Source organism: Urocitellus parryii, chromosome 7 (genome assembly GCF_045843805.1).
Source record: "Urocitellus parryii isolate mUroPar1 chromosome 7, mUroPar1.hap1, whole genome shotgun sequence".
Classification (NCBI taxonomy): Eukaryota; Metazoa; Chordata; class Mammalia; order Rodentia; family Sciuridae; genus Urocitellus; species Urocitellus parryii.
The window spans coordinates 70,824,828-70,848,908 of record NC_135537.1 but is presented as its reverse complement, the minus strand read 5'-3'; the positions used below and the strand labels follow the sequence as shown (position 1 = coordinate 70,848,908).

The window sequence follows — 24,081 nt, the reverse complement described above, 5'->3', positions numbered from 1 at the left end:
TGTTTTATAAATGTTTCATAAATGACTGACTCGATGAATAAATAAATATAATGGAATTCCCAACAGGTGTTATTCATCTGAGGGAAGGGACAGGTAAGGCTGTGATATGGCTCCAATCGCACTATTTGGAATGGGAGGAGAGTGGACATGAAAGAATTCCTGTTGGCCTTTGGGAAGTTTGGAATCAATTTAGGAAATTAATATAGACACCCCAGAACATTTGGACAGTAGGATGTAACAAACTTAAATCTGTAAGCAAGCAGCTTGTATGCTTGCAAAGCATTAGGAAAGTAATTACTTAAAAGGTAAACTATTTTGTATTCATTTGAAACAAAATTGAAACAATTTTGTTATTCCTGAGCTATTATGAAGCAAATCCTGAAGTGTTTTCTTCCCAGAAATCATTAATTAAAGCCTGCAAGTGCATACAGTTACAATCCTTGCAATGTAAGAATTAAGTCTAATCAACCAACCAGTCAGTAAACTAAAAGATAAGGTGGAGAAAGCCTGATTTTTAAACTCTGTTTATTTCTGAAAACAAACATCAAGCCAAGTTGGTTCTGGACAAGTCTGCAACGTTCACAAATGCAGAGAGCTCTTGTTTCATGGGAGAGATAGTCAGATGGTTCCCACAGCAGCTGGGCTCCATGCTAGTGCTGGTCTCACCATCCCTGTGATAACTCCAAGGGCTCTTGAGCTGTTCTCCAAGTTACCAGTCTTTAGGTGAGGCATTCTCTTGGCTATCACACATGTGCATGTTTACCAATCTATTTAGGTTATCTTTGGAGTATTTTCAATGGGTGAGTTTTGTAAGAATGTGGTGGGAGGTGCATACCATGGTAGAAGTTCTTAGATTTTGTAGAAAAGAAAGTTTCATCTCAGGTATGAACTATGAGGCAGAAGATGCCAAAAAAATGTTACTCTTAGGGCATGATTTAATTAATGGTGAAATATGTAATTAGTAAATATGTAATTCTGACTCCTCAATTAGGGTGATGCCAAGAGAAAAAATAAATCAAGATACCTATGGTTTAAAAATGCCTCTTGTTTTTATTATATTTTATAATAAACCTAATAATTATGATCACTGTAAAAACATGTATATTATTTTAAAAATGAGAAAAAAAAAGTAAAAGTCTCCACTTCTAATTCTTAGGGAACTCTGCTTTTGGAGATATTTCCTTTCCAGGATATTTTATGAGCATATGCACACAGCAGGACCCAAAACACTTTTTAAAAATTGGCTCTGATTTTGTGCCACTTTATTGTAGCTTACTTTCACTTTACCTTCTATATTTTATATATTGAGATTTTTGCAAATTATTATTTTTTAAAAGGCATGATTTTGAAAATCTACATAAATGTTGGTTCTACTTTCTGATTGTCTTTCAATCACTAAATTTTCAGATAACTTATATTTAAATTAGCAGCCATAGAAAATTGTAACCTTTGGACATTCTCATCACCAATGGATATGATGACTTAGAAAACTGATTTGTTGGTGGACCGAAAGAATTGTCTTGTTCCCTGAATTTGCACTTATGAGATTAATATTAGATTGTGCTTCCTGGTTTTTGCTTGTTATTCTCCTGTATTTCCTGCTCTTCTGTCTTGTCCTCTGCCTATTCTTTACTATGACAGTGAAGTTTTCCCTGTGGATGGAATTGAGTTCTTTATACATTAACTCTTTGCTGTATTTTTGGCAAATATTTTCTCCACTTTCTTTCTTGGGAATCTTTTTCAATTTTTTTTTCCTTTTGGACATACAAATGCAAATTTTAAAATTTGGACACACAAATTTTAAAACTTGTAGGCAATTAAACCTATCATTCTTGTTTATTTTCTTCAAAAAATTCTTATTAATTTTATGCCTCAAAAGTCTTTTCTTCTGTTAAAGTAAGATATGTTAGACCACACACTCTTTTATAGGTTTATGCCTTTATTATTATTTTTATTTATTTATTCCATTTATATGGCATGAAGCAAAGTTATAAGCTGATTTAAAACTTAATTTCTCCAGTCATTACATAATTCTATTTTTCCCAATTGACTTTTTCTTCTTTAAATCATAAATAATATTAAATTCTAGTTAAAGTCCATTTCTAAGCTTTTTGAGTTATTTATTAAATTCATGCCTTTTCTTATATCAGTACAATACTGTCTTAATGAATGAAGATTAGTAATATATTTAATTTACTGAGAACACTCCTCTCTCATTAGTCTTTTGAAGGTTTTTTCCAAAATACTTACCTGTTCTTCAGAAAAATTTTACCTTTTTCCCAAAAATAACAAGATGAGATTTTATTTAGAATTATTTGAGTAGTAAAAGTTGCTTTGGGAAGCATTCACACCTATTTAATTTTTATGTTTTATTTCTACATAGGACTCTTCACTTATATTCTTATATTTTTAAGCAAAATTTTGTAATTTACTTTTATAGATCCTCCACATTAAAATTAGCATCTTTTCCTAATTCTTTTACATTCTTCTTTAGTATTGTGAATGGCATAGTTAATCTATTTTTATTTTTAAAACTTTAAATTATTTTTAATGAACACATAATGATAGTACTTACTGGGCACAGTGTACTAATGTGTATGTATACAATATTAACTATTTTACTAATTGCTTATTTTATGCTATTATCAGGAAAATTATTGATATTTAGATGTTTTTCTAAATCCAGCCACAATATATCTTTAAATATTTCAAAATCGCATTGCTATTAAAAATGGTATAGTTTGTTTCCTTTTAAAGAAAACCTAATTAGACTTATTGTTTTAAGCTGCTAGTGACCTGGCTGTCCTGATTTTGAATTTCTATCATATGGAAAGTTTTATGCTGGTTACATAAAAGCTGCACAGATTTTTTCCATTCTCAGCACTGTCCCATGGTAGCTATATGCCACTTCTGAATAATAAACTTTTAAATTAGAAGCACATAGTAATCCCACAGAGTCCCTCTGGCAACATCTGCATATTGATAAATATTTTGGTAAGAAAGAATCAAGTGCTCAAGATGGTAGAATCTTAGTGAATAGAGCATTTTCTGTTGACCTAATAATATATATTATGAATACAGTTTGGGGCAATATGGTATTTTCTGCCTTATTTGGGCCAGAAATTGCCTCATGCGATATGGACCATGAAATCCACAAGGGTACAAATCATTATTTTCACCAGGGGCAGAAGGTGGCTAATGCAGAATGATCCTAAATTTGTCATAAGGATACTGGCCCTGGTCCTAAGGGAACTGAAGGAGGTTTTGTGGGAAATCCCCAAGGCAAAACTTGGGCTTTGCACTGATATAAATTTACCTTTTATTTCCAGCAAACTAATTCCATGAACTTGGTTTAACCCAGTGTGTCTCAACCTGAGCTGCAAACTGGAGTCACCTTAAGAGTTTTTAAAAATATTGTTTCTTGGGTTCCGCTTCCAGGATTTTTTATTTAGCTTTGAGTTAAGACTTAGACATTGGAATTTTATAAGCTCCCTAGTTGATTCCAATATTCAGTCAAGGTAAGGATCCTTTGGAAACTCTGAATCTGTTCCTTTATCAGCAAAATGAGGAGGATAACATTGATAAGGTGGTGGTGAAAATTCATTGAGAAACAGGAATTCAGCTACTATTGCATCTAAATGCTTTGTAATAAATTCTAGATGTTATTATGATTAAATTTTGGGCTTAGAATGTTGCCCAAAGTAAATACTATGATAGGAGGAGCCATCTCCAAAATATTTAAGACCTGACACCCTACACTCATGCAGGAATAAGATGCTCTGATTTTTGAGAATCAGAGAGGAATCCTGAATGTGCACACCTACTCATATTTTTCAGGAATTTTGCCCTGGTCATTTTTCTGATTATCTCACAGAGCGGTTTTGCCGTTTGGGATCTCAAAATTTACTCCTTATTTGTTTCTTTACTAAAAGAAAATAAGGAGAAAATGTGTTTGCTTTTAATAGTATTTTATACTTGACAAGAACATACTAAGCTCATTTAGGCATAAATTATTTATTTAATTCCAGTTCCAGCTTTGCTTAAATAAAGGCTTAAGCTCTTCAAATTCTTAGAAATTTGACACAAGTTGACCATGAAATTTTTGACTAAGAGGTGTAAAACAAGACTCTTTCTAAGTAGCAGATACTCAAATCCTTGGTAGACCAGGGGATAATGAGAGAAAGACATTGGCAGATAAAGGCAGTCTGCTAGCATGAAGTCTATGACTCTCCCTTTACTTGTCATGGTCTGTGTGACCTCTCAATATTTCAATCCTCCTGCCTTTGTGCTTATTTGAAAAACCATCTGCAATAATTCAAATGCAATGACTTTCTACATGTATATGTAAGTATATGTGTGTGTGTGTATATATATATATATAAAGACATATTGCAGGCATCTTTTTCCATATGGTGCTAGCAATTTGGATTTTGGTAGCAGTTTTTATAACTTGTCAGCTTACCACTAAAATGTCAGAACCTGTGAGAATAAAACAACTTCTATTTTAGGTGGTGGATTCATTTGCTCTGATCTTTCAACCAGAAAAACTGACTCTAAAGGCCCCTTTTATTCTGAATGAATGTAACTTTCAGTTCACTACTACCTTTTCAGTTTATTAAGGCTAAGAGTGTTCCAGTATCTCTTCTCTTTGTTCACTTACTGACATTTATTGAACATGTGCCATGAGGGAGAGGCTGTCACCACAGTTAACAAACTGACCTTTATGGCAATGGAAACCAGTGTAAGAGAAACCACAGTAAAAAGAAAGAAAAAAAAAAATCACATCGCTAGAAGAAAGTGTCTCTAAGCTAAGTAAAGATGCACCTAGTTTTTAAATCAATTCAAAAAATCTGAGCAAAGGCAGCATAGAAAATTAATAAGAAAAATAATAAATTTGCCTTGATGCTGGCTTTTAAATTAAAGCCACATTTATAATCTTTGGGTGGTTTTGAAATGCCTGACCAAACTTACTGGAAAAACTTTCAAGTGTTTTTACACAGCAATAATTTTATATTTCAGACATGCCAATGCCTTTTCCTAACATTTCCCTAGTCTACTAAGGGGTTGGATATCTTTTTTTTTCTTTTCTTTTCATTTCTTTTTTTTTTGTGTGTGTGGTATTGGGGTTTGAACCCAGGGATGCTTTACCACTGAGCTACATCCCTAGAACTTTTTATTTTGTATTTTGAGGCAGTGTCTCACTAAATTGCTGAGGTTGGCTTTGAACTTGCAATCCTCCTGCTTCAGCCTCCTGAGCCACTGGGATTACAGGTGTGCACCACCATGCCTGAATAGGAGTTGGATATCTTACTGTCATTTATGCCTCATATTGACACATGACCCAGTAATTCCAGGGCAGTTGTTTTATAAAGATTCTTCATTTTAGAAACTGACCAGTTTTGGTTATTACTAGTCTGAATAAAGAGAATTGTTTGTCTAAATGTTAACTTTTTATAGCAATTTCCTATCATTTATTCAGGAGGAAGAGAATGTCCTCCCCAAATCATCCTTAAAGCATCACATTGAATTATGATAGTTTTTTCAACTCAACTATATTTCAAATAATATAAGAGGCCAACTAGTAAGACTCTTGGAAATCTTTCTTCATTGATTTGACTTGGGTAAAGGAGACTACTTGATTAGGATGTGTCAGATTCTGGGAGATTCCATTTTCCTGGGATGGTCCTAACTTATCTCTTAAGTGTAAGTACTGGGAAACTGGGGTGGTTGATTAGAGGTTGGCCTATGAGGATCAGTAACACTGAAGGTCTCTCTTCTTGTGCAGCAGGCCTATAAAGTCTTGTGTCTTTAATTCTAGGTAATTTGCTCAAACTGGAATCATTTGTGGTAATTTAGATTTCAAGGTGAGGATTCTTAAACCCAGGATTAGGGCAGAGCTGGGGTAGGGGATTAAAAACAAAAACAAAAACCTTTGAGGTGATAGGGTACATCAAGTTTCAATCAAAAGACAGCTATCCACAGATTGAAGATTGACAGTTTTTCAAGGAAATAAGAGCTTTTATTCTGCCAACTTAGTTCATGGCACATAGGTGGCCAATTTCCAATAATCTAAAATCTGTTTTTCAGAGTTCAGAAAAACATGAGTTACTGTCAGTTATCCACAATCTCAATAACACAGCTATTATCTGGTGAATTTGAAGGTCTTGTTGATTTTCTACTTTATGTAAATGGACTAGACATAGACATAGGTGTCTTCATGTCTCTGACAAAGGCATAAAACTCTTTATTTTCCAAGTAATTACTAACCAATTTATCAAGATGCTTAGAATATTTATTATGCCTAATCATAGAGTCAATTCTCATTTAATTGTGTTTTCAGCTAGTTTTAACCCTTGTTGTTCAATATGTGAATCACTAAGTATATGGAGCTTTTGAATAATTGGAAATTATAATGTCTAGTCTGAACTATGGTGTTATATAATATGGAAGTAAAATACATTTTTGAATATTTAGCATGAATGAAAGTATAAAAAACTTATCAATATCTTTAAATCACATGCTGAAATAATATCTTAGATATATTGGTTAAATCAAATGTATTATTACAATTAAATTTCTCTAAAAATATTTAAAACCAGAATAATGGAAAATTCAAAATTGTGTACATGACTTACATTTGTCCTTTGCATTATATTTTTAGTGGGCTGTGGTATTTTAACAAAGGTTCTGATAGAAATTGTTTTTTCTTGAAGACCTATAAAGCTGTAGGTAGACAAATGCTATTATTACCCAGAGAAAAATGGCCTAGAATTTCAAATTTTTCCTTATTTTAATAACAGACACTAAAAAATTTGATAAAATGGAAGTTTTAAATTTAGGGGTAAAACAGGTTGTTAAACAAGATATTTTGATCTCTAATTATATTGTTGTTCATACAGCTAACATTATTGGGCGCCTACTATGGAAGTGCCCAGCATTAGGCACATTGAGCAAATATGACAGTTGAGTGAGACTCAGATTTTATCTTGAAGGAGTTTGCAGTTGACCACAGTGTTATAAATGTTCTGAAGTGAAAACTACAAGTTGGTGAAGAAGATAGTACTAAAAATACAAAGCTCAGAACAGTGATGGGGGATCATTTAGAGAAGGCATAAGCAAAGGGCCCTGAGTGGAAGTCACCTTATTTTAAACAAAAATGTTTTTATTAGTGTACTATAGTCTTTCTGTAGTCACTTTAGTTTAAGAGGCAGGTTGTCTCCTTCCTCTCTGTTTTAAATTAGCTCATTTTGTTTTTGACATGAAAACATATGGGGTTAGAATATTGTCACTCCATAATCTCTGAAAGTTTACAAATGATAAAGTGAGTAGAGTTTATTTATCTTCTGACAAGTTCTGTAGTTGGACTCCTGGCAGATTGGTTCACGAGAATGAAAGCAGCTGGATAAATACTCCCTCTGAAATGCTTAATTTTTCTGGTTCCATTAATAATTAAAACACTACCAAATACAGAACTTACATGGCAGGTCTTCTTGACAGGCTGGCCGAGAAAGGTCCATTAATCACAGGTGGTTCGTGACACAGGCTTTGGAATCAGATAGGATTTGAGGTTTGGGGGACTTTGGGAAAGTTAGTGAACTCTTGAATCTTAGTTCCTTCATTTGTAAATCAAGAAAATAGAGTGTCCAAGCCAGTTTATGAAGATAGAATGAAATAATATATGTAAAACGCTTAACACAGTATTGGTATACAGTAAGTGATCATTGTTTTCCCATGTTCTAGATATTTATTTATCAGAAAGAGTTAAGTGAATTAAATAAAAGTCTTTTTTAACGAAAAAAGTTACACTTTTACAATTCTACAAGAGCCAAATACTATTTGGAAGAATGCAGAGGTGATTCTTGAGCTGAGGGTCTAGGAGTGAGAAGTGGTTTGCTTTGATTCGATTTTCAGAGTAGAATTTTTGAGTTATTCTCTCCTTTTCACCTTTTGAGAATTTAGTGCCGTTTCTGTCTCCTGGGCCTGGAGTTTTCTTGGTAGAAAGTTTCAAATAATGGGTTTGAGTCTTAAAATAGATACAGAACTAATCAGGCTTTCTATTGTCAGTTTTGGAAAGTTGTGGTTTATAAGAAATTCATTTACATTGTCAAAGATATTGACAAAGGTATTTAAATATTATTTTACTCTCATTTTAATACCTATAATGTCACTTGTAATTTTTTTTCATTCCTGATATTGGTGATTTTTAAAAATTCTTTCTTTCTTCCTTGTTCCTTTCATTAGATTGATAAGTTTTATATTTTTATCTATAAAGATCAATATTTTGGCTTTGGAATTTCTTTATTGTTCATATTTTCTATATCATTGCTTTTTATACTTCTTTTCATTATTTCCTTACTTCTATTTTGTACTTCATTTGCTCTTTTTCTATCTTCCTGAATGATAAGCTTCAGTTATTGATTTTAAACCTTTCTCATTATCTAGCATAAAACTTTATATATTTATATATTTCCCATTAATTGCTATTTTGCTGTATTATATCCATTTTAACATATTGTGTCCTAATTATTATTCAGTTAAAATCATTTCTATTTTGCTTTGTTATTTCCTTATTGATACATGCATCATTTAGAGGAATGTTGCTGTGTTTTCAACATTAAAATATATTTCACTTCCTCTTGTATTAATTTCTAGCTTGAGGCTATTGTGGCCACAAATACTCTGTATGATTTTAGTTTTTTTTTAATTTATGGAGACTAGTTTAATGGCCTACTATTTGGTATATTTTAGCAAACACTTCATGTCCATTTTGTAAACATGGATTTTTATATTTTTGTTTGGGTAAAGTTTAATGGAAATGTTTAGTTGATTAATAGTGTTAAATGTTCTATGTCTTATTGGTTAATTTGTCTTTTTTTCCTTGTCAGTTACTCAGAAATATGCTAAAATCTTTATGATTTCATATTTTTCTATTTTTTTTTCATTTAGCTTTTAAATTTTTTCTTTATATATCTTAAAGTTATTTTCTGGCTAGGTTCATATTTACTACTTTTTTGTTTTCCTGATGAATTAACTTTTTATTATTATGAAATATCTCACCTTTTCTCTATAATTTCTTTTTTTCTTAAAATTGACTTTGACTCATTAATACAGCCACACTGCTGGCTTTTTTTATAATTAGATTTTGCAGATTTTAAACTTTTTTATTCTCTAATAAATACCAGTCTAAGTCTTAGTATGTCAAGTTTGTTTTTAAAACTATCATACAATTGTTGTCTTATTTTTAAATCATATCTTTCAAAAAATATTGATTCATTTACATTTAATGCAATTATTGCTATGGTTAGATTTAAGTCTATCATCTTGCTATTTGTTTTCTGTTTGTTTTTTTTTCCTGGGTTCTTTTAATCTGTTAGTGACCAATTCTCTCAGTTTTCATTTGTCTGAGATGTCTTTATTTTTTCTTTTGTGGAATATTTCTTTATTGGGTAGAGTTCTAGGTTGACAGATTTTTTTTTTTTAGCATGCTAAAGATGCTTTCCACTATCTTTAGTTCTCATTCTCTTTTTTTGTAAGAATCCAGTCATCATTATTAATTTTGTTTTCCTAAGTGTAATGCATGTTTAAAATTCTTCTCCTTTATCTTTGACTCTTGGTAGTCTGAATTTGAGATGACTGCACACAGTTTTCTTTGTCTTCAAACTTTAAGGGTTTGCTGATATTCTTGGATCTATGAGTTGATACACAACCTCAGTTTTGGCAAATCTTGGCCTTTATGTCTTCCAATAGTGCCACATTCTTTCCCATTTTTCTTTTTTGAGATTCTATGTACAGAATCTTAATGTCATCCATTGGGCTTAAGTCATGTATACCTTTTAATCCTAAATTAATTTTTTTACAGTATCATTTTTTTCCTATTGAAATTCTCCTCTTAAAAAAGCATTTTTTTCTAAACTATTTTCATATTCATAATAATTATGCAAAAATCCATATCTGGTAATTTGAACATGTAGGTGATAATGAATATGCTTTTATTGGCTACTTTTCATTGGTTATGGGTTGTATTTTCTTGCTTTGCATTTTTTATTATGTACTAGACGTTGTCTATAAAACAGTAGAAAACTGAAATGGATGTTATTTTTATCTCAGAAAAACATTGCCCTTTCTTTTAACAGGATGGGGAAAGTTTCCTTTAATTTAATGCCAAATTGAGTTTTCAGAGCAGAGCCTTTACTTTTGTTCAGTTCACTTCTAATTTTAAGTATTTGGAGGCTGGAATTAGTTCTTCTATTCAGGAAGGTTTTGGGTCTAAGCACTGAAAGACTTTGTGTTTTTTCTCTGCTTCTTAGCTTCATTCTCTTTCCATGATGCTGCTTAGTCAGAAAAAGTCTCAAGGGGACAACTTATCAATGACAGGGAGTCTTTAACTTTTTGTGCTTCCTCCGATGTCCAACTAACTTGCCAACTCATGCTTGGACTTGAAGAATTTTAGTAATCTCCTTTTTACAGAAAAAGTTTCAGTTTTTACCAGTCCCATGGCTCTCCTTGGTATCCTAGGCTATGCTAATACTTCTAGAGATGAGAGTGAGCCATGGGTTCCGCTTGCTTAGGAAGGATTCATTATTCTTAGAGCATAATTCATTACTTGCCTCCAAGCATTTTAGTAAGCTACAGAGAAAATTTTCAGTTTTTGGTTCATTCTATGATTTCTCATTGTTAAGTTGTGAGTAATGACTTTATTGGCAATTTCTACATCTTAACCAGAGAAGGGCTAAGAGAATTTTGGTATTCAAAGATCTTGAAACTTTTACTATAATCATATACAATGTTTATTAATGATATGTTATTTGGCTTGGGAAATTAAAAACAAAAATTTCATCTTTGTATTTGTATTATTTCCTAGTACTAACTATCTTCTCACCTAAAAGAGTTTCTTATTTTACAAAATGTAGTAAAATTGGATTTGATAGACTAAAATGTCATTCAAATATCCTAGGAATAATCTCTTCCACACAAACTTGATGATGCTCCATATGGCAAACAGATCAAACATTAGATGATTCTATAGATGTCCAAACATGGTCTAAGATGTGAATGGCAATCTTTGAGTTGTAAAATATATTGCTTCTCTGTATCTCATAGGGCAGTAATGAAAACCCAGTCATAACACATGTGAAGTGCTTACTATAGGAAGAAGTTAAAATGAATTTTTACTTTCCTTTTGATTAACAAAATATTTTAATGATACTCATTTCATATTTAAATACAATTCTATTTTAAGACGTTCTAAACCGTCAATTGTTTCTATATTCACAACTGGGTTTTTTTTGGTGGTGGGGGGGGTAATTTTAGTTTTAGTTTTATCAGTTTAGAATTGTGTTTATTTTTTTTATTTTTTTTTTAAAGAGAGAGTGAGAGAGGAGAGACAGAGAGAGAGAAATTTTAATATTTATTTTTTAGTTCTCGGCGGACACAACATCTTTGTTGGTATGTGGTGCTGAGGATGGAACCCGGGCCGCACGCATGCCAGGCGAGCGCGCTACCGCTGAGCCACATCTCCAGCCCATAGAATTGTGTTTATAAAGTAACTGAGAGACCACGGTGTTTTGGGGCCAGACTGTGAAGAGAGATTATTTAATGTGTAATCTCCAAAGAATATAAACAACAGACAAAGTTTGTCCCATAAATGCTTTCTGGATATGACAATAGATCATATTTGAAAATAGGTTTGGAATACAAATGAATTTGAATTTTAGACCTAAATTTTCACCAAGGATAATAATGTTGTAAAAATAGACAAATGGAACTAAAACTTATCAAGTATCTACATTAAATAACTATGGTATAGACAATATCTCATTTGATGAGATTGATCCTATCATAATTTTTCCATGTTTTATATTCAAAAAAGCAATGAGGTTATATGAAGATCATTGGCATATCCTGAGACAAGATAAGTTATCAGCAAAAATAGAATTAGAAACCTAATTTAAAAGCTTGATACTTCAATCTTAGTTGATATTTCAGGGGAAGGAATTCCAGAAAATTGGCTTGAAGTATAATCATTATTTTCTGAATCAGGAAACTCAGTAGCTTCAAGGGGACAAGTGAAGAGTATGACAATATTCTTTCTGTGAATTAATTTTTCATCAGATTAGAACTGACAGGTGTTTTGTGCCATGAAAACTCACTAAATTCTCATTTGAATGAATGAATATATCTTTATTGTTTGTACTTACAGGCATTTATACATGGAACAATTTTCATCCATTTATTTAAATTTTCATCCATTTTGATATTGGATTACATTACATGGATTACAAAGTCCACACCCTTTCCAAAATTTTTCCTTGATTTTTGGGGAAAATATTTTGTAAATTCAAGCATAACCCCAGAAGGAACACTTCTTGAAGGCAATAATACATAGCAGAGTGTGTTCTCACACGAAAACTTAATAACAATTATTGAATAACCCAATCTGACCAATATACTCCTCAGGTGGTGCTATGGCTTAGACAAATGTCTCCCAAAGGCCCATGTGTTAAAGACTTGGTTGCCAGTCTATGATGTTCTTGGGAAGTGGTGGAACTTTCATGATGTAGAATTTAGTGAAAAGTAACTAGGTGCATGCCCTTGCAAGATATATGGGGTCCTCAGCCCCTTCCCATTTCTTTTTGTTTCTGGCTGCCTTGAGCTGAGCAGCTTCCTCTGCCATGCATCCCTACCATGATGAACTGCCTCAAAGCAGTAGACACAAAGCAGTAGGCCAATTGCTTTGGGTCAGAAACTGTAACCATGAGACCAATTAAACTTTTCCTACTTACAAGTTGTTTTTCTTGGGTATTTTGTCACAGTGATGAAAGCTGACTGACATAGCTGGTAAACAACTTGACAATAGGAAATGTGTTTCTGCCACCCCATCTTTAGAACTCAAAACTGTGCTGCTGGTATTCAATAGGATTCCATTTAAAATTATGTTTAAGTAATAAGTATTCATTGGCTCATTAAATTTAAGAAAATGGAGTTGTAAAATATAAAGATGAATTTAAAAATATGAATAATATGAATAGTTGATATTTGTTATAGACATATTTTTTGACAAGCTTTGGGTTCTATCTTCATATACATACTTTGTAAATAACTACCATAGTCATAGAAGTCTACCCATTGTAGGATAGGGAAACTAGTCCTTGCTGTATTCTAACTGGGTAATAAGTATCATATTTGGGACTTGAAGACTTGCCATTGTGATTACAAAACCCTCATAATTAACTTATAATGCTATAATTCCTGGGTTTTTCAGTTTTGCCTTGGCTTTCACCAACTGTCCATTTTAGAACACATCATATACTTTGGCACCATGTGTTATTTATAAAATGGGAGATCTATCTACATGTTACAATTGTAGTAAGGGTTAAAACTTAAAAGTTCATCTGAAAATGTTAGGCTCTTCCTCTTGGAAGAAGTTTTTAAATATACTACTACTGAGAAAAATAAACATGTGATCCAGTTGTTTCTCAGTACAAAATACCTGTCCAAGAGGTATTTTTAGAAGATTCTATGGTATGGATTTTTCATGTACCTTACAAACTATAAGAAATGGAAGATGAGATTAATAATCTGAAACAAAATGGAGAGGGCAGGATCTACATTATTGAAGATGGAAGCATTATTTCCAAGAGCTCCAATTTAAATCTATGCAATGTTTGCCAGTAATTCTTCAAGAATTCTGTAATAGAGAGTTCATTAAAACATTGTGCCAAAAGATTGAGGCCTCTGGGTTTTAATTCACCAACTTGGTATTTTTAGTCCACTTCGCCAATTCCCCCAACTCAGTTTTCTATCTCTAAGACAGAATGTTGTATGGTTGCTCATAAAACAGGAAATGAAATGTAGAGGCTGCTGGTGGAAGAAATGACAGAGCTGAACATAACATAGCCTACAACTTGACAACTAGCCTTCTGTTTTCAGAGGATTGGAATGCTCCCATTGATGTAAAAAGCTCATTTTATGTGAGTATGGTCTTTGCTCACCAAGAACAGTTGAGGATTGCTTCTTCTTCCTCAGTGTAATTCCTCAGGTTGTTTCAAACCCGTCCAAACTCAGCAATCAGTATTCATTGGAATGCAGTTATGAAAACTTTGAATAAGAGGAAAGAAGAGGATTTCTGTGTGCAGTTTCCTTGTCCTCCAAACTTACCAAGAGTTATATGCTTTTTTCCTGAAATTGAATATGCTCATGGTGCTGTTTTTGTGGCTGGGATATATAATAAATATGCCAGGAACCTCCTGCAAACTTCTTGTATAATTGATGGGGTAAGGATGCTGGAATCATCAGTGAAAAAAATTAATTTCAGATTATTTGTTGACATTATTAAAAGCAGAGAGTAAATTTTTCATCCTCTGGAAGAGAAGCTATAGATAAGAGAACATTAGGAAATGGGAGGCCCTTCACAATTGAGCCAGTGAATCTCCAACAGTGCATTTCTCTTCACAATAAATTAAGGAACTTTATCCAGAAGTTAATAAGTCACAGAATAATAAAATCCAGGTATGGGACTTGCAGCTTGTCACAAGGGAGGCAATAGAAAATATATAAAAAAAATAAAAGACCAAGACCTATAGTGCTTTAATATGAACATATAGAGCAATAGAGATAAAGGATATTGAATTCCTAAATGATATAAATGACATAAAGATTCACCATAAAACACCTCTGCAGATGGTCCTTCACCAAAGGTCCTTGGCTGTGAGAACTCGTATTGTTTATTCCACGGAGACACTCTATATCAATGTGCATCGTTTTTGCCTCTATATGTAGATTCAAGATGGAACATACGTCTTACACATAAAATCTTGTACATAAAAAAATTGGAGAACAAAGCCAAATATTGGTTCTCTGATAAATGTGGTTGCTTACAATCTTGAGATGAATGTTAATTCTGTACACATTGACTGGCTAATGATCTGGATGACATGCTTCAAATTTTGAGGCAATAGGGTTCTTTTCTGTGGATATTTTTATTTTATTAGATGAACATTCACACAGCATAAACTATAAACTGACTATTTATCCATCAAAATGGTACTTTGGAAACCATTTGGATGATGTCCATCTGTGGTATTTTTCTTTTAATTTGTTATAACATCTCAGGATCTCTGTATAGTTTTAAAGGATCTCTGTATAGTTTTAATTTTCATTCTCTCTCACTCCCACAAAAAAAAACTATGAATAATGAAACCATCTTCCCTCTTAATTATTTCATTTAGAGGGTTATGGAAATAGGAAACATGTTCTGTTAATCTAAGTTATAATTCCTTTCAGCAAGAAATTGTCCCTCCATAAGACACATATCATCTTTAAAATCATGTTCTAAATTTTTAAATTATCTGAAAAAAAGTTATGTCTAGAAAAACAAAACAAGAACTAAAACGGTAATCCATAGAATACTTTAGTTTCATCATTCAGGTGGATGTCTGGAGGTAGGACTCCCATATGGGTCCTGGGTGGCATATTCTTCTTCTATGTTATGTTTAGAGAATGTAAACTATCCAGAAAAGTCCAGTGGTATTTAGAAAAGATGGACTCAGTGTCTCTGTAACACAGATTTTGAGCTTTATCTATAATATATTCAAGTAGATGCAGTGTTGTCCAAGAGACTGCAAGATACTTAGATGGAAAAACAGAACCTTAAGAGAAAACCACCAAGAATGAAGGAATTATGTACTTGGGTGGGCTAGACTGCATGTCTGAGGAGTGAGGTATAGGAAGATGTCTGTGCCCAATCATGACACCAGTGTCCCTCTCCCTTCCCCACCAAACCCTATCCCCAGAATGCATGTGCGGTCGTGGAGGAAAATGGCGATTCCGTAAAGAAAAGGACAATGTTACTTGTGATCCAAACAACTCTGCTGAGCAAACTGTCTACGAAACATTTGTTTACAAAAGGAAAATTATTTGGGGGTTAGTAAGAAGCAGCAGAGATTGGTGGTCTGAGCCCCTGTAGTGTAATGGGTGCTAACCCACATGTTAAACAGAAGAAACATGGTCTATGGAGCAGAAAGTTATGAAAACTCCAATTATATGGAAGAAATATTGAAAATTATATTCTCTCAAATTGACAACACAAACAGTTTCTTCTTTCTCCACTCTGCTAAGGGATTCTGCTAAAGAAGGCCCTTCCCTCAAACTAATAATCTTAAAATGTCTTCAATGAGCATTGGTGCCCCTAGAAGTTTCTCAGACAGACCAAAGAGAATTATTTAAAGACAAATGTAGCTTTGAAAAGGAAGGGTATTGAGATGCTAAAATCTAGTGGCATTATTATACCCAGGGTCCATATTAAGTCATAGAAAGAACTTTGGTTGTACTGATTTTATATATGAGAACATTTGGAAAATTGTAATGTACTATTAAAAGGGTAAACTCAAAACATGTTATCTCAATCAATAGTTTTCCCTCTATTAAGCACTATATTAGACTCTTAGACACATTGTAGTATGAGAGTGACATATATAAAGATGTAGGCAAGTATTGAGATTAATGGGTATACCAGGGTAGGACGGGTGGACTAGAAGTTAGGGAAATTTCTAGAATATTAGGAAAAAGGCTCCAGATGTTTCTCAGTAGGAATAAGGTAGGTGATCTCAGAAGAATATTCCAAAGAGAAGGAACAATGCATGTCATGGTAGAGAGGGCTGGAAGAAAGCCACCATCAGGGTTGAACAAGGAGCTTGATGTGGTCCAGTGCTCAGCAAGGTCCCTAGTTCCTAGGAACACAACTGAAGATAAAGATTAAAGGGCAGCAGCCAGAATGCTTGTATGCCCTATGAACTTTTCTGGCATAGTTTTTCAGGGAATAAGATGTCACTGGAAGATTCCAAGTAGGGGAGTTCCATGATAAGACGGCATTTCTGAGATTTCTCACAGGGGCGTTGTGAATTCTTGCACACAGCAACACACCCAGCAGGTCAGTGTGGCATATCCTTCACCCAGAGGAAGAGAAGACACCATCGAGTAACAAATGTGCTAGGGAGGAGCTCAGATACTGTGGGATCATGACACTCCTCCAAGGATGTCTAGCCATATATTCCTATAAATCTGCATTAACAAGCAAATGCATGCATGAATGAGTAAGATCATAAAATCACTTGGAAAGGAAACAATATGCAGAAGCAAAGCATTAAACTGGGGAATAAAAAGAAAATCGGAATGAATGGAGAATGATACCTTGTTCCTGGATGGAAAGACACACACATAAATATTTCAATACTGAGAATGATCTCTAAATCCATTTGCAGCCCCTAAGAGTCCCCACATAATTTCTTTTGTTTTTAAAGCAAGAAAATGACTGCATGCATTTTTATTTTTCATTGAGACCACCATAACCATATAGATTTACAGGGTTTTTAATGTGAAGTTTTGATATACGTTTACTGCATGCTCTTTCAATGTCATACCAAAGAATTCAGGCTCACCCAGAATTATTTAATTCCCTAGGAAAATTTACCTATGATTGACTTCACTTTTTACTCTAGAATGAAACCCAGATGCTGAATGTTGCATGTGAACATAGAGATTTCCATCTTGTAGAAGTGGAAATGATTTTTTTCCTCATAGAAAGGATAGTCTATTAGTCCATGGTTTTGCTGCCGTGTAGAAGATAAACCAATTTTGTCCCTGACCTAGAAATTTTATTCCAACATTTTTTTCTATCTTTCTTTTATTATGCACTATTTTAGTACTTTTTTTTTCAGTTATACGAGACAGTAGAATATATATTGACATCATGCATATATGGAGTATAACTTCCCATTCTTGTGGTTGTACATGATGTGGAGTTACACTGGTCATGTATTCGTATTAAACATAGGAAGGTTTTGTCTGATTCATTCTACTATCTTTCCCATTCCCATCTCCTCTCTCTTCCCCCTGATTCTGGCCCTGTTCAATCCAGAGAACTTCCCCTTCTCTCTCCCCTCCTAGCCTATTGTGAGTCAGCATTGTATATCAGAGAGAACAATTGGCCCTTGGTTTTTTTTTTAGGATTGGCTTATTTTGCTTAGCATGATAGTCTCCGTTCTATCCATTTACCAGCAAATGCCATAATTTCATTCTTCTTTATAACTAATTAATTTTCTATTGTGTATATATACTATATTTTCTTTATTTATTCATATATTGAAGGGCACCTAGGTTGGTTCCATAGCATAGCTATTGTGAATTAAGCAGCTGTGAACATTGATGTGGCTTCCTCTCTATAGTATGCTGATTTTAAGTCTTCTAGGTATATGCTGAGAAGTGGGATAACTGGGTCAAATGGTTGTTCTATTCCAAGTTTTCTGAGGACTCTGCATTCTGCTTTCCAGAGTGGTTGCCCCAATTTGCAGTGCCACTAGCAATGTCTGGGTGTACCTTTATCCCCACATCCTAATCAACATTTATTGTTACTTGTATTAGTGACAGCTGCCATTCTGAATGGAGTGAGATGAAAAATCAGTGTAGTTTTAACTTGCATTTCTCTAATTGGTAGAGATATTGAACTTTTTTTTTCACATATTTGTTGACTACTCTGTGAAGTATCTGTTCAGTTCCTTTGCCCATTTATAGATTGGGTTCTTTGTCTTTTGGTGTTTTTTGTGTTTTTTATACATCTTGGAGATTAATTCTCTATTAATGCTCTATCTGAGGTGCAGTAGCAAAAATTCTCTTCCATTCTATAGGCTCTTTCTTAATGTTCTTGTTTCCTTTGTTAGAAGCTTTTTAGTATGATACAATCTCAATTATTGTTTCTTGATTTTTACTCCTTGTACTTTAGGAGTATTGTTGAGGAATTTGGTCCCTAAGTTGACATGATGGAGATTTGGGCTGACTTTTTCTTCTAGTAGGTCCAGGGTCTCTGATCTAATGCCTAGGTCCTTGATCTACCCGCAGTGGAATTTTGTGCAACATGAGAGATACAGGTCTAATTTTATTATTACATATGGATTTCCAGTTTTCCCAGCACCATTTGTCGAAGAGGCTATCTTTTCTCCAATGTATGTTCTTGGTGCCTTTGTCTAGTATAACTGTATTTATGTGGGTTCGTTTCTCTATCTTCTATTTTGTACCACTGGTATCCATGTCTGTTTTGGTGCCAATACCATGCTGTTTTTGTTACTATGGCTCTGTAGTATAATTTAAGATCTGGTATTAAGATGCCTCCTGCTTCCCTTTTCTTGCTACGTATTGCTTTGGCTATTCTGTGCCTCTTGCTTTTCCAAATGAATTTCATGATTGCCTTTTCTAATTCTATAAAGAACATCATTGGGATTTTAATAGGAATTGCTTTTGGTAGTATGGACATTTGAACAATGTTAATTCTGCCTCTCCAAAAACATGAGAGATCACTCCATCTTTTAAGGTTTTGTTTAATTTCTTTATTTAGTGTTATGTAGTTTTCATTGTAGAGGTCCTTCACCTCTTTTGTTAGGTTGATTCCCAAATAGTTTTTTTTTTTTTTGAGGCTATTGTGAATGGGATGGTTTTCCTAATTTCTCCTTCAATGTATTCATCACTGATATATAGGAAAGCGTTTGATTTATGGGTGTTTATTTTAAATCCTGCCACTTCCTTGAATTCAATTATTCTAGAAGTTTTTTGGTGGAGATTTTTGCATCTTCTAATCATGTCATCAGCAAACAGGGATAGTTTGAGTTATTTTTCTATTCATATCCCTTTAGTTTTTTTCTTCTAATTTCTCTGGATAGAGTTTTAGGGACTATGTTGAATAGAAGCGGTGAAAGAGTATCCCTGTCTTCTTCCAGCTTTTAGAAGGAATTCTTTCAATTTTTCTCCATTTAGAATGATGTTGGCCTTGGGTTTAGCATATATAGCTCTCATAACATTGAGGTATATTCCTATTATCTCTAGTTTTTCTAGTATTTTGAACATGAATGAATGCTGCATGTTGTCAAATGTTCTCTTATGCTTCTATTGAGATAATCATGGGATTCTTGTAAGTTTACTGATGTGATGAATTTTGTTTGATGATTTCCGTATGTTGAATCCATCTTGCATACCTGTGATGAACACCCCTCATCAGGTGCACTATCTTTTAAAAATATTTTTTGTCTGCAATTTACCAGTATTTTATTAAGAATTTTTGCATTTATGTTCATCAGGGATATTAGTCTGAAGTTTTGCTTTGTTTTTCCTTGATGTGTCTTTGTCTAGTTTGGTATCAGGGTGATACTAGCCTTCTTTTATATTTCACAAAACAATTTGAGGAGGATGGTGTTAGTTGAGTTTTACCAGACATTGAACGGAGAATCTATCTGGGCCTGGGCTTTTTTTTTCCTGATAAGCTTTTGATGGTGTCTTGATCTGTTTAACTTTTTGTCCTCCTGAATCAATTTGGACAGGTCATGTGTCTCTAGGAATTTGTCTGTCTTCAAGATTTTCTATTTTATTAGAGTATAAATTTTCAAAATAGGCTCTGATTAGGGTCTGTATTTTAGTATTGTTCATTGTGACATTTCCTTTTTCGATTCGAATATTAGTAATTTGAATTTTCTCTTTCTCTTTGTTAGTATTGCTAAGGGTTTTCAATTTTACTTATTTTTCAAAGATCCAACTTTTGGTTTGTTAATTGTTTGAGTTTTTTTTTGTTTCGATTTTATTGATTTCAGCTCTGACTTTACTTGTTTTCAGTTTTCTACTGCTTTTGGTGTTGATTTGTTCTTCTTTTTCTAGGGCTTTTAGATGTAATGTTAGGTCATTTACTTGTTGATTTTTATTCTTTTCTTTTTTATTTTTGGTGGTGTTGGGGATTGAACCCAGGGCATGTGGGGCAAGCACTCTACCAACTGAGCTATATCCCAGCCTTCTAAAACTCAGTGCAACGAACTTTCTTTACACTGCCTTCATAGTGCCCCAGAAATTTAGATATGTTGATTCACTATTCTCATTTACCTCTAAGCATTTTTTTTAAATTTCATCCCTGATTTCTTTTGCTATCCATTCATCATTCAATAGTGTATTATTTAGTCTCCATGTAGTAGAATAGCTTCTTTTTTATTCTATTGTTTTTTTCTAATTTCACTCCATTATGATCTGATAGAGTGCATGGTATTATCTCTGTTTTTATTTGTATTTGCTAAGAGTTGCATTGTGGCCTAAGATTGGTCTATTTTGGAGAAGGAGCCATGTGCTGCTGAGAAGAAAGTATTTTCAGTCCTTGATGGATGAAATATTCTATATATGTATGTTAAGTCTAAATTATTAATTGTATTTTATTAGTTCTATAGCCTCTTTTTTTAGTTGTGGTTTGGAGGATCTATCCAGTGGTGAGAGAGGTATGTTAAAGTCACCCAGTATTATTGTATTGTATTCTATTTGATTCTTTTTTTTTTTTTTTATTGGTCGTTCATAACGTTACATAGTTCTTAATACATCATATTACACGGTTTGATTCAAGTGGATTATGAACTCCCGCTTTTACCCCGTATACAAATTGCTGTATCACATCAGTTACCCTTCCATTGATTGACATATTGCCTTTCTAGTGTCTGATGTATTCTGCTGTCTGTCCTATTCTCTACTATCCCCCCTCCCCTCCCCTTCCCTCCCCTCCCCCCCTCCCCTTTTCTCTCTCTACCCCTTTTACTGTAAATCATTTCTTCCATTTGTATTATCTTGTCTTACCCCTCCTTTCCTCTTATATGACATTTTGTATAACCCTGGGGATCGCCTTCCATTTCCATGCACTTTCCCTTCTCACTCCCTTTCCCTCCCACCTCTCATCCCTGTTTAATGTAAATATTCTTCTCAAGCTCTTCGTCCCTACCCTGTCCTTGTTAACTCCCCTTATAGCAAAGGAGTCATTTGGTATTTGTTTTTTAAAGATTGACTAGCTTCACTTAGCATAATCTGCTCTAATGCCATCCATTTCCCTCCAAATTCTATGATTTTGTCATTTTTTAATGCAGAATAATACTCCATTGTATATAAATGCCACGTTTTTTTTATCCATTCATCTATTGAAGGGCATCTAGGCTGGTTCCACAGTCTTGCTATCGTGAATTGAGCTGCTATGAACATCGATGTAGCAGTGTCCCTGTAGCATGCTCTTGTTAGGGCTTTAGGGAATAGACCGAGAAGGGGAATAGCTGGGTCAAATGGTGGTTCCATTCCCAGCTTTCCGAGAAATCTCCATACTGCTTTCCAAATTGGCTGCACCAATTTGCAGTCCCACCAGCAATGAACAAGAGTGCCCTTTTCCCCGCATCCTCTCCAGCACTTATTGTTGTTTGACTTCCTAATGGCTGCCAGACTTACTGGAGTGAGATGGTATCTTAGGGTAGTTTTGATTTGCATTTCTCTGACTGCTAGCGATGGTGAGCATTTTTTCATGTACTTGTTGATTGATTGTATGTCCTCCTCTGAGAAGTGTCTGTTCAGGTCCTTGGCCCATTTATTGATTGGGTTATTTGTTATCTTATTGTCTAATTTTTTGAGTTCTTTGTATATTCTGGTTATTAGGGCTCTATCTGAAGTGTGTGGAGTAAAGATTTGTTCCCAGGATGTAGGCTCCCTGTTTATCTCTCTTATTGTTTCTTTTGCTGAGAAAAAACTTTTTAGTTTGAGTAAGTCCCATTTGTTGATTCTATTTGTTAACTCTAGCGCTATGGGTGTCCTATTGAGGAATTTGGAGCCCGATCCCACAGCGTGTAGATCATAACCAACTTTTTCTTCTATCAGATGCCGTGTCTCTGATTTAATATCAAGCTCCTTGATCCATTTTGAGTTAACTTTTGTGCACGGCGAGAGATAGGGATTCAGATTCATTTTGGTGCAAATGGATTTCCAGTTTTCCCAGCACCATTTGTTGAAGATGCTATCCTTCCTCCATTGCATGCTTTTAGCCCCTTTATCAAATATAAGATAGTTGTAGTTTTGTGGATTGGTTACTGTGTCCTCTATTCTGTACCATTGGTCCACCCGCCTGTTTCTATTTGATTCTTGAAATTGAGATGGGTTTGTTTGATATATGTAGATGCTCCATTGTTTGGGGCATAAATATTTATGATGGTTATGTCTTTTGATGTGTAATTCCCTTAAGGAGTATGAAATGTCTTTCTTTGTCTCTTCTAACTTTGGCTTGAAGTCCACTTTATCTGATATGAGGCTAGAAACCCCTACTTGTTTATGAGATCCCTATGTATGATATATTTTCCCCATCCTTTTACCTTCCATCTATGGATTTCTTTACCTATGAGATGAGTCTCTTGGAGACAGCATATTGTTGTGTCTTGTTTTTTTTTAATCCATTCTGTCATTCTATGTCTTTTGATTGATGAGTTTAGGTGATTTGCATTCAGTGGTGTTATTGAGAAATTATTTTTATCCCCTGTCATTTTGATTTATTTCTGGATTTTAATTTGAATTAGTTTCTCCTTTGATTGACTATTACTTTAGTGAAGTTCCGCCCTTTGCTAGTTTTCACTTTTATTTTTCATCTCCTCTTCATAAAATATTTTGACTATATTTTGTAGTGCAGGCTTTCTAGTTTTGAATTCCTTTAAATTTTATCATGAAGTGTTTTTATTTCATTGTCAATTGTTAAGTTTAATTTTGGGGGGATATAGTATTTTTAGCTGGCATCCAGTTTCTTTCAGAGCTTGGCATATATTATTCCAGTACCTCCTAGCTTTGACAATCTGGTTGAGAGATCAGCTGAGGTTTGGATTGCTTTCCCTCTAAATGTTACCTTTCATTTTTTTTCCTGGAGTCTCTAAAATTTTATCCTTATACTATGTTAAGTATTTTCAAAATAATGTCACTTGGCATGGGTCTGTTGTAATTTTGTATAGTTGGGGTCCTATAAGCCTCCTGTATTTGATTTTCCATTTCATTCTTTTGGTTCAGGAAATTTTCTGATATTATTTCATTGAGAAGCTTGTGCATTTCTTTCATTTGTATCTCCGATCCTTTGTTTATCCACATAAACCTTAAATTTGGTCTTTTTAGGTTATCCCATATTTCTTGGAATTTCTCTTCATGGTCTCTTAACATCATATATATATATATGGTCTTCGTTGCTGGAAATTCTGTCTTCCAAGTGAACTAGTCTGTTGTTGATGC

The 24,081-nt window shown here is 33.8% G+C and overlaps 1 pseudogene; it reads left to right on the top strand.

The window, feature by feature from the left end:
- LOC113176937 (tRNA pseudouridine synthase Pus10 pseudogene) overlaps nt 1–14,949 on the top strand; it is a 29,225-nt pseudogene extending 14,276 nt beyond the window's left edge.
- The last annotated feature ends 9,132 nt before the right edge of the window (nt 14,950–24,081 follow it).